The sequence below is a fragment of the Oncorhynchus gorbuscha genome, linkage group LG21, assembly GCF_021184085.1.
Source record: "Oncorhynchus gorbuscha isolate QuinsamMale2020 ecotype Even-year linkage group LG21, OgorEven_v1.0, whole genome shotgun sequence".
In the NCBI taxonomy this organism is placed as follows: domain Eukaryota; kingdom Metazoa; phylum Chordata; class Actinopteri; order Salmoniformes; family Salmonidae; genus Oncorhynchus; species Oncorhynchus gorbuscha.
The window spans coordinates 51385198-51402427 of NC_060193.1; the positions used below are offsets into that span (position 1 = coordinate 51385198).

Here is a 17230-nt window from a genome sequence, read left to right on the forward strand (position 1 = left end):
CATCCATAACGTATAAGGACTTGACACAATGACAGGCACACAACCAAACACAACACATATCAAGACACATGATAGCACCTGCTCCTTAGCTTCAAGTGCTGTTTTCCATCCCACTGTTTTCCATCCCATCCCAAAACAGCAAGAATACTGTTCACAATAGGAAGACATCATAAAACAGTTCATCAATTATACTCGTTAAAAAAGCCTCATGTCTTTGGGTAAAAATGTCTAAACCTCTCTGTGGAACATCTGGGCAGGATGGACCTGCTACTGAAGCTGCTCCTGTGTTGCTTTAGAGTGCTGTGGAATGGGTGTGTGTCATTGTCCATGATCATGTGTGTTTTTGCTTGCAGCTTTTTTATGAACATGTCCTGCATTGATTACAGGCTGCAGCCGATTGTAGCGCTGGCTTCCCTGATGATTTTGTCAAGCTTGTTTATATCCTCCTTGGCTAAATTATCTTTCCAGCACACAGTGGCATAGCTTACAATACTCACCACGACACTGCTGTAGAACATGGAACATGCAAAGCATTTTGTCACAGACATTAAAAGATCTAAGCTTCCTTAAAAAGTACAGTTTGGTTTGGGCTTTTTTTGTAGATGCTGTGGGAGTTCTCCTTCCAGTTCAGTTTGTTTCCACTATTACACCCAAGTACTTGTAAGCGTCAACAGTACCAATTTCTTCACCATGAATAAAAATAGGATTAAAAACATATTTATTTTCCCTCAAATCTAATACTACCTCCTTCGCCTTCAGAACATTCATTGGCCTCACACCCTTTCACAAAGGACATCGTTGTATCCATGTGATTAGCATCGGGGTACGTCCAAAATGGCACCCTTTTCCCTATATACATTTGCATTTAAGTCATTTAGCAGACGCTCTTATCCAGAGCGACTTACAAATTGGTGCATTCACCTTATGACATCCAGTGGAACAGATAGCGCACTAATTTGGACCTGGTCAAAGGTAGTGCACTATACAGGGAATAAGATGCCATTTCACATGCACCCAATGCCACTCCACAAGGTGCATTATATCTGAAATTGATATGCAATCTGTGTTTTTGGCAATCAGTGTTTCCGATTGTTTTTGTTGTTGTTGTATTATTTGTTTTATTTCAGCAGGGAATCACCATTGAGACCAGGGTCTCTTTCACAAAGGAACCCTGCATGTGCACTATATATACAAATGTATGTGGACACCACATCAAGTTAGTGGATTCAGCTATTTTAGCCACACCCGTTGCTGGCAGGTGTATAAAATCGAGTACACGGCCATGCAATCTCCATAGACAAACATTTGCATTAGAATGGCCTTACTGAAGAGCTCTGTGACTTTCAACGTGGCACCGTCATAGGATGCCACCTTTCCAACAAGCCAGTTTTTCAAATGTATGCCCTGTTAGAGCTGTCCCTGTCAACTGTAATTGCTGTTATTGTGAAGTGGAAATGTCTAGGAGCAACAACAGCTCAGCCGCAAAGTGGTAGGCCACACAAGCTCACAGAACCGGACCTCAGCTTGCTGAAGCGCGCAGCGCATAAAAATTGTCTATCCTCGGTTGCGACCCTCAGCACAAGAACCATGTTTTTCATGGTTTGGGCTTGGCCCCTTATTTCCAGTGAAGGGAAATCTTAACACAACAGCATACAATGATATTCTAGATGATTATGTGCTTCCAACTTTGTGGCAACAGTTTGGAGAAGGCCCTTTCCTGTGCACAAAGCGAAATCCATACAGAAACACCAGAACATCTAATTGTAATGTATTTTGTAGTTGGTTCCGGCAATGAGGTGCTTTAAAGCTAAAAGCAGATTTATCGAGTTTGGTCGACACCCGAGGAACCTCAAGAGTTAAGCAACCTTGTGAACGGGTTTGGTATCTCATGTTTTTATATTTTAACAACCAAGTTAGGTACGTTGAAAACTTGTGTAGTAGAGCTTTGTAAAAAAAATGCATCCTATTCCCTATAGTGCACTACGTATAGGGAATAGGGTAAAGTAGTGCACTCTATAGGGGACATTGTGGGTGCCACTTCAGACACAGTGATGGTCTGTGGTGTGTAAACTCCATACACTATAGCAGTAAAAAGCTTCCTGGTTGGTAAAGTAGCCAACTGCAGCCAATCTCCTGTGATTATTGGTGAATGGATTCTGAGCTAATGGAGTCGTTGGATCCTACTCTGAAATTAACAGCCACTTTCCCACAGAGCCCGGTGCGTTTTAATTAATTAGTCGATAGTCGCTAATCAATCAGACCTGAATTACAGAGGGAAATTAGAAGGATACACCCTAAATGCCGACCTCTGAGGAAAATCCATTCTGGCATGTATAGGGGTGTGAGGGAGGGAGGGAGGGAGGGAGGGAGGGAAAGGGATGCTGTTTCTACTACAGATGTATAGGAAAGCTGTTTCCCTAGCATGTTAAGGATGCATCCGGGGATTAGCATTGAGAATCAATAGGAAATGCTAAATGACCGAAGCAAGTCTGACTCAACATTATAGTGTTCGTATGTGACAATAAAACATATCATTTTTTTCTTCTCTGAAAAATGAAGTCATGGAATGAACTCAGTAAGGGTTGTTGTGGTGGATGTGGGTGATGCCATCCAACCTGGCATCCATCCATTTCTTGGAGGGAAAAGTGCCACTGAGTGGATTTCTCTAGGACCACATTCCTGATAAAGGTGCCCCTATAGTAGTGTAGGCACACAAAGCAAGCATCTGCTGCCTGCCACTCTACTGAAGTGCCAAAATTAACACATGCACACACACACACACCAACTAAAAATGACCAATAAAACTATTGAGTGGTACTGGGTGACATGATTCTATTTCCAGTCTATATGTAGTTACTGTGGAGGGGAAACAACAGCTAAGAACACTTTTAATCTCAGATCAATAGAGCATGTCTGTAATTGGGATTACGCAACATACCAGGGTGGGAAACAGGCAGTTCAGAATATTACTCTAGTGTCAGATTAAATGACACAGTGCACAGGTTTCATTAGTCTAGCGTGAAGCGCTTCTCTTCAGTTCCAGGGGGTTTAAACACACAAACCCACTGCTCCTGAGATAGAGGGGCAGGAATGTGGGGATGTGATAATCAATCAAATCCGTTCCCGGGTTTATAGGGGAAACGAAGCAAAAAACAGATGATAATTGATTTGATATTGGATTAGATTCCTATAACACTTTTCTAGGGGACTCAACGTGCTGTGGACTGCAGATTACGCTGTACGCAATGGGAGAAATTCCAACTACCACATAAGATGTGAAGGCTAGATTATGGACTCATAGCTCATAGGGTTAAAAACCTGTCTCCGCTGCAGCGTCAATCCTTTCTACTGTAGCCCAACAAAAGCGATTGTAAAGTTGAGTTGAGCTTCAGAGCCCCAAGGTCTAAAACTAGGGTCAGCCGCAAAGAAAAGTTTGAAATCTCCAGCCTCGTCTGATTACACAGATCGAAGAAAATACATGTTTTTAGACACATAATGACATTTCACAAAAACAGTGTAGCATTCACAACTGTAAATGATCTCCACCAGGCTTCGCTAAGCTGAGAACATTGTGTAGAGATTGTTTTGTAGTCTGTGAAAGCTTGGATGGTGTCGGTCTTATAGCTCTCAGAAGCACAATAAATACCTTTTAGTGTTGTGGCTACAGAGGAGCTTTAATAGGGTAAACCCTGCAGCCGCTTTCTGGATCTGTAATGTATACTGCTCAGTCAAGTGTTTCTGTCCAGTTGATGTGTTGTTTTTAGGTGATAGAAATATCTGCCGTGGAACTATAGAGTGTAAAGCGCCTGTACTTGATAGTTCAAACACGTCCATCCGGTTGCTTCATGCTGTATTGCCAAAGTGCTGCATCTTTAACAATACAGTATGCTGGAACTATTAAAGGGAAATTAATAAGCAAATAAAACCAGGATCGTTTTAAGATAATTTTGTTTTTTTCCTCTTTGAACTTTTCTGTCCACTTCCCTGTTTTATGTTCACGTAGTCCTTATAACCACAAACTCCTAGTATCCTTTACGTACTGAAAGAATGAGCAGCCTTTTCACTAGACCGACCTTTGAGGAGGTGAACTTCAGTAGATGGACAGACAAACGCTCCCTCGGTTATAGTACAGCACATAAAATACTATTGTGTAGTTCAATACATTTGTTTCAAGTCTCACCTCAGGAGCAAGAACACAATAGACCATTATTGTGATACCCAGTGAAATGAACACAGGTTTCAAGACGGATGTTTCGAAACCTCATTTATCATGTCCTTCCTTCCTGTTTGGTTGGTCCTCCCTGTATGAGAGGGTAAACGTGAGGCATACCTCTATTCCCGACTTCCACTCAGAACTAATTTTTGCGGGAATATCACAAATTGCTGCTTTGGCTCGGAACAAAGACAACATTAATTTTATCATTTGATGTTTTAACCTGGCAGTATTACTCTCAGTAATCAGAAAAAACTATACGTATATATATTCTTAACAGTTTGACCAGTGGGAGCCTGCTGTTTAGAGGGGCTGTTAACTTTTAAAGTGCTTTTCGATGGTCTTCAAGAGTTGATGTGAGCCACAGTTAGTTTTATCAGAACAGATTTTGAGTGGGAGTATAGAAGCATTGTGTTGGGGGGCTGTATGGTGACAGATCACTGTGTTTGGTGTGGGTTTATATTGAGCACTGTGTGTTGGTGTGTACAAAACAGTATCTGTTGTAACAATATTGATAACAACAATGAAACCTTGGTTTGATACAATTTCCGAGAGCGTCTGGTCAGCGGGGTGGTGGCACCGGGATCCTCATCTCTCCCAAGTGGTCATTCTCTCTTTCTCCCCTTACCCATCTGTCTATCGCCTCCTTTGAATTCCATGCTGTCACAGTTACTAGCCCTTTCAAGCTTAACATCCTTATCATTTATCGCCCTCCAGGTTCCCTCGGAGAGTTCATCAATGAGCTTGATGCCTTGATAAGCTCCTTTCCTGAGGACGGCTCACCTCTCACAGTTCTGGGCGACTTTAACCTCCCCACGTCTACCTTTGACTCTTTCCTCTCTGCCTCCTTCTTTCCACTCCTCTCCTCTTTTGACCTCACCCTCTCACCTTCCCCCTACTCACAAGGCAGGCAATACGCTCGACCTCATCTTTACTAGATGCTGTTCTTCCACTAACCTCACTGCAACTCCCCTCCAAGTCTCCGACCACTGCCTTGTATCCTTTTCCCTCTCGCTCTCATCCAACACCTCCCACACTGCCCCTACTCGGATGGTATCGCGCCGTCCCAACCTTCGCTCTCTCTCCCCGCTACTCTCTCCTCTTCCATCCTATCATCTCTTCCCTCCGCTCAAACCTTCTCCCACCTATCTCCTGATTCTGCCTCCTCAACCCTCCTCTCCTCCCTCTCTGCATCCCTTGACTCTCTATGTCCCCTATCCTCCAGGCCGGCTCGGTCCTCCCCTCCCGCTCCGTGGCTCGATGACTCATTGCGAGCTCACAGAACAGGGCTCCGGGCAGCTGAGCGGAAATGGAGGAAAACTCGCCTCCCTGCGGACCTGGCATCCTTTCACTCCCTCCTCTCTACATTTTCCTCCTCTGTCTCTGCTGCTAAAGCCACTTTCTACCACGCTAAATTCCAAGCATCTGCCTCTAACCCTAGGAAGCTCTTTGCCACCTTCTCCTCCCTCCTGAATCCTCCGCCACCTCCCCCCTCCTCCCTCTCTGCAGATGACTTCGTCAACCATTTTGAAAAGAAGGTCGACGACATCCGATCCTCGTTTGCTAAGTCAAACGACACCGCTGGTTCTGCTCACACTGCCCTACCCTGTGCTCTGACCTCTTTCTCCCCTCTCTCTCCAGATGAAATCTCGCGTCTTGTGACGGCCGGCCGCCCAACAACCTGCCCGCTTGACCCTATCCCCTCCTCTCTTCTCCAGACCATTTCCGGAGACCTTCTCCCTTACCTCACCTCGCTCATCAACTCATCCCTGACCGTTGGCTACGTCCCTTCCGTCTTCAAGAGAGCGAGAGTTGCACCCCTTCTGAAAAAACCTACACTCGATCCCTCCGATGTCAACAATTACAGACCAGTATCCCTTCTTTCTTTTCTCTCCAAAACTCTTGAACGTGCCGTCCTTGGCCAGCTCTCCCGCTATCTCTCTCTGAATGACCTTCTTGATCCAAATCAGTCAGGTTTCAAGACTAGTCATTCAACTGAGACTGCTCTCCTCTGTATCACGGAGGCGCTCCGCACTGCTAAAGCTAACTCTCTCTCCTCTGCTCTCATCCTTCTAGATCTATCGGCTGCCTTCGATACTGTGAACCATCAGATCCTCCTCTCCACCCTCTCCGAGTTGGGCATCTCCGGCGCGGCCCACGCTTGGATTGCGTCCTACCTGACAGGTCGCTCCTACCAGGTGGCGTGGCGAGAATCTGTCTCCTCACCACGCGCTCTCACCACTGGTGTCCCCCAGGGCTCTGTTCTTGGCCCTCTCCTATTCTCGCTATACACCAAGTCACTTGGCTCTGTCATAACCTCACATGGTCTCTCTTATCATTGCTATGCAGACGACACACAATTAATCTTCTCCTTTCCCCCTTCTGATGACCAGGTGGCGAATCGCATCTCTGCATGTCTGGCAGACATATCAGTGTGGATGACGGATCACCACCTCAAGCTGAACCTCGGCAAGACGGAGCTGCTCTTCCTCCCGGGGAAGGACTGCCCGTTCCATGATCTCGCCATCACGGTCGACAACTCCATTGTGTCCTCCTCCCAGAGCGCCAAGAACCTTGGCGTGATCCTGGACAACACCCTGTCGTTCTCAACTAACATCAAGGCGGTGGCCCGTTCCTGTAGGTTCATGCTCTACAACATCCGCAGAGTACGACCCTGCCTCACACAGGAAGCGGCGCAGGTCCTAATCCAGGCACTTGTCATCTCCCGTCTGGATTACTGCAACTCGCTGTTGGCTGGGCTCCCTGCCTGTGCCATTAAACCCCTTCAACTCATCCAGAACGCCGCAGCCCGTCTGGTGTTCAACCTTCCCAAGTTCTCTCACGTCACCCCGCTCCTCCGTTCTCTCCACTGGCTTCCAGTTGAAGCTCGCATCCGCTACAAGACCATGGTGCTTGCCTACGGAGCTGTGAGGGGAACGGCACCTCAGTACCTCCAGGCTCTGATCAGGCCCTACACCCAAACAAGGGCACTGCGTTCATCCACCTCTGGCCTGCTCGCCTCCCTACCACTGAGGAAGTACAGCTCCCGCTCAGCCCAGTCAAAACTGTTCGCTGCCCTGGCCCCCAATGGTGGAACAAACTCCCTCACGACGCCAGGACAGCGGAGTCAATCACCACCTTCCGGAGACACCTGAAACCCCACCTCTTTAAGGAATACCTAGGATAGGTTAAGTAATCCCTCTCACCCCACCCCCCCTAAGTTTTAGATGCACTATTGTTAAGTGACTGTCCCACTGGATGTCATAAGGTGAATGCACCAATTTGTAAGTCGCTCTGGATAAGAGCGTCTGCTAAATGACTTAAATGTAAAATGTAAATGTAAGTCGCTCTGGATAAGAGCGTCTGCTAAATGACTTAAATGTAAATGTAAATGTAAATGATGTGCTACAAGTGTGGACTGTACCATTGTGTGCATGTATATATCCTTGTTTGCGAGTGTGAATGTGTGCGTGTCTGAGTGTCGAGCAGAGAGAATAGCTCAAGGTCTCAGCAAGGTCTACGTTCCCCAGGGGCCCCTGGAGACAGAGGTGAACCAGTCCTCGTCCACCCACCATAGCAGAATGCCTATAGCAGAATGCCAAACTCAAGGCTCTAGTTTCCCATGAGACATCCTTTGCTCTCACCTATCATCACAGGGGTCAGATTCAACATGACCTCCAGACATTCACAAGATGGCTATTGTTTTCACCTCCTGGCTCTGCACTGACTTGGCTAACCTAGGCTCGCAACACCGCCTGGCCCCACTCCAACCCCCCAGGCATCATGTGTGTCTGTGACAGGAACACCGGAGGACGGTGCAACCACTTTACACGCCCACAGCTGACCTTTCACCCCCTTCTGTCATCACATGCGTAACACTCTGGCATGACCGTCTGGACACTTGACCATACGATCGCTTGACCATCTGGTCATATGGCCGTATTTCACAGACTTTTACATGAATTCACACGTGACACTCTAGCACAACCACCTTAATACCGTTTGACCACTTCACCATTCGACCTTCTGAACGTCTTTCAGGATATAATACACAATGTTTTCAAGGCTGCTGTGCTGGTCATTAGTCCTGCTGACCTCTCGGCAGGTTCATTGATGACATCATGTCCTGGCAGAGGTGAAGGGCATTATGAGAGGGATTACACCCAACACCCTGGCTCATTCAGTCCCCCACGCTGGCACTGCACCTTTTCTGTTTCACATTAAAAAATAAAGTAGAGTGTGTGTGTGTGTGGCGGGGGGGGGGGACTTTGGTGTGTGTGTATGCTATTATCAGTGTGTGCGCTGCGAGAGAGCGAGGATCGTCTTTCAGAGACACCTGAAAATGCGCAGTGCGGAGGGACTCCTGCCTTGAAGGCAGCGGTAATTGAAGTTGAAATGAAAAAGGACTCCAGAGCCAACGCTGCCAAGAGAGGAGACGGGGATATGAGAGGAGGGATGAGGACGTGAGAGAAGGAGAGAAGGGTCCAAGGGAGTCCGAATCTATAGGGGAAAATCAAAGGTGCCCCGTAGGTGCTAAAGAAGTGATTTCCTTGGGGGATAATGTAGTTTGGCTCACCAACTCACCTTGAGTTATTAAAACATGGATTACCCACAGAACGCAGGGCTGAGAGAGAGAGACTTAATTCTTCTAGCCTTTTTAATCTGGGTTTAGAGGTAATGTGTGTTTGTAATACAATGCATGACAACATTACCATACTTCCATAGACTATATACAGAAGTATGTAGACAACCCTTCAAATTTGTGGATTCGGCTATTTCAGCCACACCTGTTGCTGACAGGTGTATAGAATCGAGCACACAGCCATGCAATCTCCATAGGAAAACATTGGCAGTAGAATGACCTTACTGAAGAGCTCAGTGACTTTCAACGTGGCACCGTCATAGGATGCCACCTTTCCAACAAGTCAGTTTGTCAAATTTCTACCCTGCTAGAGCTGCCCTGTTCAACTGTAAGTGTTGTTATTGTGAAGTGGATACGTCCAGGAGCAACAACGGCTCAGCCGCGAAGTGGTAGGCCACACAAGCTCACAGAACGGGACCGCCGGGTGCTGAAACGCGTAGCAAACTTGACTTGCCTGCATAGAGCCCTGATCTCAACCTCATCGAAACACCTTTGGGATGAATTATAACGCCGACTGCGAGTCAGGCCTAATCACCCAACATCAGTGCCTGACCTCACTAATGCTCTTGTGGCTGAATGGTAGCAATTCCCCAAAGCAATGTTCCCAGAAAAGTGGAGGCTGTTATAGCAGCAAAGGGGAGACCATCTCCATATCAATGCCCATGATTTTGGAATGAGATGTTCGACGTGCAGGTGTCCACGTACCTTTGGTCATGTGGTACACTGGATAGGTGCAGTGAAATGTGTTTTTTACAGGGTCAGTCATACTAGTACGAAGACCCTGTAGCAAATTAGGGTAAGTTCTTTGCTCAAGGATTTTCATCATGTCAGCTCAGGTATTTTAGATTTTTCCCCTTAACGGCTCAGATATTTCAGAGCTAGCGTCTGTCAGCCCGGGCAGGTCTTTACAATATTAATACCCCAAGGCATTATGCAGTTGTATTCTCCCTACTGTAACTGTTTCAGAGCCGGCCCAATGCCTCAGTCAGCAGTACCGCCACAGATAGAACAATGAGACAGATATTTCGCCAGATGTATAAATGTGAAGCATCCACTTGGCGTTTCCACTCACTACCAAATATGGTAGTGAGAGGAAGCCCACAAGCCGGCAGTGGGAGAAGATAGAACAATATGGATTTTGGCTGACATTTTGCTAATTTTGTCATTTATAAAATATTTCATCTCAATACAGTTTTCTGTTCCCAAAAGTAGAATCTGTTACATACACTCAAATAGTATTTGGTAGCATTGCCTTTAAATTGTTTAACTTGGGTCAAAGATTTTGGATAGCCTTCCTCAAGCTTCCTACATTAAGTTAGGTGAATTTTGGCCCATTCCTCCTGACAAAGCTGGTGTCTCTGAGTTAGGTTTGTAGGCCTCCTTACTTGCACACACTTTTTCAGTTCTGCCCACAAATGTTCTATGGGATTGAGGTCAGGGCTTTGTGATGGCCACTCCAATATTTGTTGTTCTTAAAATGTTTTGCCACAACTTTTGAAGTATGCTTGGTGTCATTGTCCATTTGGAAGACTCATTTGCTACCAAGCTTTAACTTCCTGACGGATGTCTTGAGATGTTGCTTCAATATTTTCCCCACTCATGATGCCATCTCTTTTGCGAAGTGCACCAGTCCCTCCTGCAGCAAAGCACCCCCAAAACATAATGCTGCCACCCCCATTTTTCACGGTTGGGATGGTGTTCTTCAGCTTGCAAGCCCCCCCCCCTTTTCCTCCAAAGGTAACAGTGGTCATTATGTCCAAAAAGTTAAATTTTTGTTTCATCAGATTCGAGGACATTTCTTCAAAAAGTACGATCTTTGTCCCCGTGTGCAGTTGCAAACTGTAGTCTGGGTTTTTTATGTCGGTTTTGGAGCAGTGGCTTCTTCCTTGCTAAGTGGCATTTCAGGTTGTCGATGTGGATATAGATGCTTTGTACCTGTTTCCTCCAGCATCTTCACACGGTCCTTTGCCGTTGTTCTGTGATTGATTTGCACCTTTTGCACCAAAGTACGTTCCTCTCTAGGAGACAGAATGCGTCTCCTTCCTGAGCGGTATGACGGCTGTGTGGTCCCATGGTGTTTATACTTGCGTACTATTGTTTGTACAGATGAACGTGGTACCTTCAGGCATTGGAAATTGCTCCCAAGGATGAACCAGACTTGTGGAGGTCTACAATATTTTTTCTGAGGTCTTGGCTGATTTCTTTTGATTTTCCCATGATGTCAAGCAAAGAGTCACTGAGTTTGAAGGTAGGCCTTGAAATACATCCACAGGTACACCACCAATTGACTCAAATTATGTCAATTAGCCTATCAGAAGCTTCTAAAGCCATGACATAATTTTCTGGAATTTTCTAAGCTGTTTAAAGGCACAGTCAACTTAGTGAATGTAAACTTCTAACCCACTGAAATTGTGATACAGTGAATTATAAGTGAAATAATCTGTCTGTAAACAATTGTTGGAAAAATGACTTGTGTTATGCACAAAGTAGATGTCCTAACCACTTGCCAAAACTATAGTTTGTTAATAAGAAATTTGTGTAGTGGTTGAAAAACTCGTTTTAATGACTCCAAACTACGTGTTTGTAAACTTCCGACTTCAACTGTATGTATGTACTTATATGGATATATATAATTACACAAAAAATATACGGGGGATAGGAAATTATGCAGACAGTTACATTGATGGAAGCAACAATCTGTCTGCAATATTACAGCTGATCCACCCCTTCATTTTACTTGTTTTTAAATAAATAAAAGAATAATACATTCATGTAATTGGCGAGTAACAGGTCGGCTCTCTGAATAAAATTGGTCCTGATGTTAGGCTGGGGGCGGGTGTGGCTCCAAATAACTGACCCATGCAGGACTCTACTACCATGGGACCTGCACTGATAGCCCTATCCTGCTACTGTACTGCACTACAGTACCACCATGGGACCTGCACTGACAGGGATGGACCTAGGTATCAAAGGCTCACTGAATGGGAACCACACCAGCTTGGCTGGCTTTACTCAGCTCTCACCTGTTTGCATTGGATTCTCTCTGCTCCCCCCATGTTTGCCTAGTGAAACCTAGTGAAACCTTGGCCCACGCCTGATGTATGTACAGTGTGTGTGTTAGTTTTGCCATCAGTGCCATGAGTCAAATGTGAGTCTGTCCCCGGCCCGTAAGTCTCACAGCACAGGGGCATGTCAGCTCAGCATGATCTGGCCTCCACACACACACACACGCTCAATTTCATAAGACGATTGTCATCACCCAATTTGTCATGGGCCACAGTCGTGCTCGGAACACCATCCGTTTGCTCCAGGCTGACTTTATGCTCCGTCATATTTGATAAGTCTTATGTGGTCTGTTACGGACGAAGCAGTGAACAAAGGTACATTTCCCCACGCTGCCAAATGGTGAGACGTGCCCCCTGCACATATTATCACGCCCTATGATCATTAGGTACAATGACAACAAGGTAGTATATGGTACGGTCTAGGGAAGATTTAAACAGATTGGACGTGTGCTTTACTGTAGGTCTATAGTGAACATAAAGACAAAGCTACAATGTTAGCATGTGTAAGGTAACCTGTCTTCCTGTATTAATACTGTCTGTCAGTAGAATGAATGGATGTATTGCTGAACAGACCTTGAGGATGGTGTGTAATAGATACATCAGAGCATCTGTACCTCTTCAGGCTGTACAATAGACTGAGAGGAAAGTAGAACAGCTAAACACATAGATGTATCTTCAGGAATTATATATAAAACATGTGCCTCGGAAACTAGCCTGATAAAGAAATAAGTACTTTGGAATCCTCTTCTCTGATAACGTTAGATAAAATACCCCCCAAGGCCCTTTTTGTCTCTGAATCAAATTATGGATATTGTGTTCTTTTTTGGGAGCATTTATTTGACTCGTAGTAAGAGCAAGTGCACATTCTGTAGGCAAATCTGCGTTGAGTGCTTTTACTGGCCACTTCATGAAGGCTCTAATGTCCATTTGACCTTTGTCCACGTTGCAGTTTAATGTACCGCTTAAAAGCAGGATAGTGTTCGTCTTTTTTGGCTGAACACAAACATGTTTTCCAATTCCAAAATGTACAAACTCTACTTTTATGAAGGGTAAAACAATAACTAGATAACTAGATGGTTGTGGGGCTTGCTTTTAAAAGTATATTTGTGGTAGTGGAAGAAGTAAAAAACAAATGTACCTTACTATTTAAAGCAAAGCCGTTACAGTGCCTTCAGAAAGTATTCACACCCCTTGACTCTTTCAAGTTTTGTTGTATTAAAGCCTGAATTTAAAATGTATTCAATTGAGATTTTGTGTCACTGGCCTACACACAATACCCGAAAATGTCAAAGTGCAATGATGTGTCTACAAATGTTTACAAATTCATTAAAAAGGAAATCCTGAAATGTCTTGAGTCAATAAGTATTCAACCCCTTTGTTATGGCAAGCCTACATAAGTTTAGAAGTTAAGCTTAGCTTAACAAGTCACATATTATGTTGCATGGACTCACTCTGTGTACAATAACAGTGTTTGAATTATATTTTTTAATGACTACATAATTTCTGTACCCACATACAATTATCTGTAAGGTCCCTCAGTCGAGCACTGAATTTAAACCACAAAGACCAGGGAGGTTTTCCAATGCCCCTCTTTTTACACTGCTGTTACTCTGTTATCATCTATGCATAAGTCACTTTAATAACTCTACCTACATGTATATATTACCTCAACTAACCGGTGCCCCGCACATTGACTCTGTACCAGTATCTACTGTATATAGCCTCGCTATTGTTACACCTGTTGTATTCGGCGCATGTGACAAATACAATTGGATTTGATTGGTAGATGGGTAAAAATAGAAAAGCAGACATTGAATATCCTTTTGAGCACGGTGAAGTTAATAATTACACTTTGGATGGTGTATAAATAATCCCTGTCACTTCAAAGATACAGGCATCCTTCCTAACTCAGTTGCCAGAGAGGAAGAAAACAGTTACATAGTTGAATGGCTGTGATAGTGGAAAACTAAGGATGGATCAACTTCTGTCCCTCCCTGTCTGTCCCTAGCTTCCTGTGCTGCCCCATGAGCTCCTCTGCGTGTGCTGGTATCCATAACAACGGCTCCGTTTGGGCTGCTCAATGACGAAACATGAGAGAGCTGTTTTAACTGACATAAGATAGCTACTTTTCGTCACCCTAAACTCCGACAAACATGATACTTACAACATGAGGTGGTGCTTCTTACTTAAAACGTGAGTTTTTTCCCAGGAACATTTTCCAGGCCATAGACATATCTGATACTGGCAGAAAGCTTAAATTCTTGTTAATCTAACTGCACTGTCCAATTTACAGTAGCTATTACAGCGAAATAATACCAATGATTTTGTTTGAGAAGAGTGCACAATTTTGATCATGAAATGTTATTAATAAACAAATTAGGCACATTTGGGCAGTCTTGATACAAAATCTTGAACAGAAATGCAAGGGTTCATTGGATCAGTCTAAAACTTAGCACATACACTGCTGCCATCTAGTGGCCAAAATCTAAATTGCACCTGGGCTGGAATAATACATTATGGCCTTTCTCTTGGATTTCAAAGATGATGGTACAAAACAAATACAAAATAACGCTTTTTTTCTTTGTATTATCTTTTACCAGATCTATTGTGTTATAGTCTACTACATTCCTTTCACATTTCCATAAACTTCAGAGTGTTTCCTTTCAAATGGTATCAAGAATATGCATATCCTTGCTTCAGGACGTGAGTTACAGGCAGTTATGTGAAAATAGAAACAAAGGGGCTAATCCTTATTAATAACGGTTTTAAGAACTTGAAGTTAAGATACCCTGAACATGTGAAAGTTGGTTTGGGGTCTCTATCTTGAACGGTTTAAGAATTACTGTTGGTAAGTTATTTTATGCACATTTACGCACATTTATATAGTTAATGACAAGACATGAGAGAGCTGTTAGCTGATGGTAGCTAGCTACTTTCCGTCACTCTAAACTCCGACAAACAGCTGTAACTGTTGATTGGTAGAAGATAATTACTTTCTGATTCCAGCTTTAAATAGAACAGAATTAAACCAAGATGTCATACCCTTTAAGTGTGTGTGAGTGTCCATAGCAACGGCTCCGTTTGGGCCGCTCAATGACAAAACAGAGAGAGCTGTTAGCTGGCTTTAGCTAGCTACTTTTCGTCACTCTAAACTCAGACAAACAGCTGGAACTTTTGATTGGTAGTAGATCATTCTGTTCTGATTCCAGGTCATTTTAATACCAGAGCAGTAGACCAAGATGTCATTTTTCAGTTGTTTGTGAAAAAGTTTTGGGGGAAATTGTTAATGAGGTTACTAAAACAGCTGTATTGGTAGATTGGAAGCAGCTATTTTTGTTCCGATTGGAATAGCAGAGAAGCAGAGGAAGATTTCACATGCTCTCACGTTTTGTGAGAGGGGTCAAATTAGCAGATTTTTGTCAAAAGTTGCATTGTTGCCTGTGAATGGTATGTTGGATTTCTGGGAGTTGAAAAGTATTAAATATATATGAAAAAGTTGTATGCAAGCACACTGGTCCTGACCACTCTGAACATTTTAAAGTCGGAATTGTGTTTCTAGCTTAAACAGTATAAGAGAAGTAGCATTCCAAATAATAATAATAGGAAGTATGACAAAGATTTAAAGTGGGGACTCTTGCTTCACAAGCCCCTTATTGCATCAGCCTATTCAATATTCAGCTATTCAGTTTGGTCAAGTTTACTATGTTGTGCTTGCCTTAGAACTACTAATACAGGAGTGTACACTGAGCAGAGGTAAGGCAAGACTAACCGAATGAAAAATATCCAATAAAATGACCAGCCTACATCACTCTTATCCCCATGGCGACAGGGTGTCTACCTAAATGGCAGTATATCCATGCAGCTGTGCTCTGAGGATTTACACTGACAGACACCCCGCTAGCAGAGCACAGTACTCTATGAGGGTGTAAGCTTTCAATGCTATGCAGACAGTGGAACTGTAGGATAATGGAAGCGTAATTAGTTCCTGTCCCATGGTGACATCGTCCTCCTCTCCTTCCCCCTCTGTCACCGCATCACTGCTCGACTTTATAGACGGGTTAGCTGACAACATCTCCGAAGAGATACACACGATTCAATGGGGCAGAAGTCCCTGTGGAGAATTGCAGGTTGCTCATTTCAACTAGTTTTAAGTTGTTCTTGATACCATCTTGTTATTAGGTGTTTTGGCTGATGTCATGTCTACGTTAATGTGGCAAAAAAATGTGCTGGCTAGCTAGCTAACCAACAACTGTGACGATGTATTCGAGAGCCAACAACATTGGACACTAAATATAGTTTACATGTTGTCAACAATCTACAGTAAGTCTGTTTTGTCCCATAGTTGCGCACGCTTCGGTTTCGTTGCTAAACAACCAACCCATCTATGGAGACTGGGGGACGGGCGGGGTGGGAGGAGGGGGAACAGAGTCTTTGAACCATCCTGAAGCTGCATACAGTTATTGTACACTAACCCAATTATGTATAGGAATGTTGAATGCAGAAAATGGGCCAAGAACCAGATTTGTCAGTATTATCTGGGACATTTCATGAGAAAAAGAGAAATATGTGTAGTGTGGTAGATATGTATGTATGGTGTATTCCATGGGATGGTATGGAAGATATTGTTATGTCATGGATCTTGAGAGAAATAGCCAATCAACATCTGGTTGAGAAAATTGGCTGGGAAACCTATGGTATCTATCTAGTCATTTAGATTTGTGGTCAAGGTGTGTTTACTGTACTTATTATCAATTTGTCTTCATTATCACCATGGTAACAGGGTTATAGACAGGTTGGTAGAGAGAGTAAATGAGAGCGAGAGAGTAAGACAGAGTTTCGTCTACCGTGTGTCTGGTTGAAGGATGCATGTTTGAGAGCGAGGTAGACGTACCCATTACCATCTTGATGTTCTGTTTGTAGTTTATCCTTGTTCCCTTGCTAGATACTCGTCAATCTCTATGACCAAAGATCATTTAAAAAGTAGAAGGATAAATCATTCAAAATGCTTTACCTCAACGAGTTGTTCTGACCTCAAACAAAGAGCACTGTGACACTAATGGTTTTGAAAATAATCCAAATTTAGATTCTAAAACCAAAGAACTGGCACCATGCAATCCACACACTCTCCCTCTCCCAGCCCACTTGTTTTTTCTCTTCCCACTCGCGGACCTGTGAACACTGCGAAGTCATACATAAGCGCACTATGTCGCGCACACAAGCACGCGCACACAAAAACACAAGAACACACAGACACTAAAAGTTATTGTACACACAAGTACCTACGGCAGTCTCTTTCTCTCTCTCTTACAC

General features: G+C 43.9%; 1 protein-coding gene across 6 annotated transcripts in view; it reads left to right on the forward strand.

The window, feature by feature from the left end:
- LOC124008634 (beta-1,3-galactosyltransferase 1-like) overlaps nucleotides 1–17230 on the forward strand; it is a 130202-nt gene that overhangs the window by 77617 nt on the left and 35355 nt on the right. The window lies entirely within an intron of this gene.